Source organism: Triticum urartu, chromosome 7, assembly GCF_003073215.2.
Source record: "Triticum urartu cultivar G1812 chromosome 7, Tu2.1, whole genome shotgun sequence".
Lineage (NCBI taxonomy): Eukaryota > Viridiplantae > Streptophyta > Magnoliopsida > Poales > Poaceae > Triticum > Triticum urartu.
The window spans coordinates 24,041,526-24,042,132 of NC_053028.1; positions in this window are offsets into that span (position 1 = coordinate 24,041,526).

Here is a 607-nt window from a genome sequence, read left to right on the forward strand (position 1 = left end):
CCACGGCCGACTCGGGCGTTGTGCGTTGGATGCGACGCGAGCGACCTCCATCGGGCTGGTCCTGTTCCCGGTCAAGGAGAAGCTGGGAGGACCGGTCCAGCAGGAAGAAAATAGGCAGGAAAAAACGGTCGATGTGGGATGCCAAGTGGACCTGACATTTGGGACATGTCGGTCAGAACGCTCACAAAATTTTAAACAGGGTAAATTGTGGCAGAACTTTTGTTAAATTGGGTAAAATGGATGAAATATGGCTAAATGGGGTAATTAGTGTCAAAAATATCAAAATAGGGGGTAAAAACCGGAATTTACTCTAAAAAAATACACCATGCTCAAGCTCCTCCTCCAATCGCCCCAATGGCCTTAGGGGTGGCCAGCGCCTCCCTGGCAACGGCCCATAGCCCTCCCCCCGGAGCCAAACGAGCTCGGAAGACGATGTCGGCAGCCACTGCGCTTGTCGAGGCGGCTGCGAAGAAGAAGAAGAAGAAGAAGAAGAAGAAGAAGAAGAAGAAGAAGAAGAAGAAGAAGAAGAAGAAGAAGAAGAAGAAGAAGAAGAAGGAGAATGAGAAGGAGAAGAAGAAGAAGAAGGAGGAGGAGGAGGAGGAGAAGA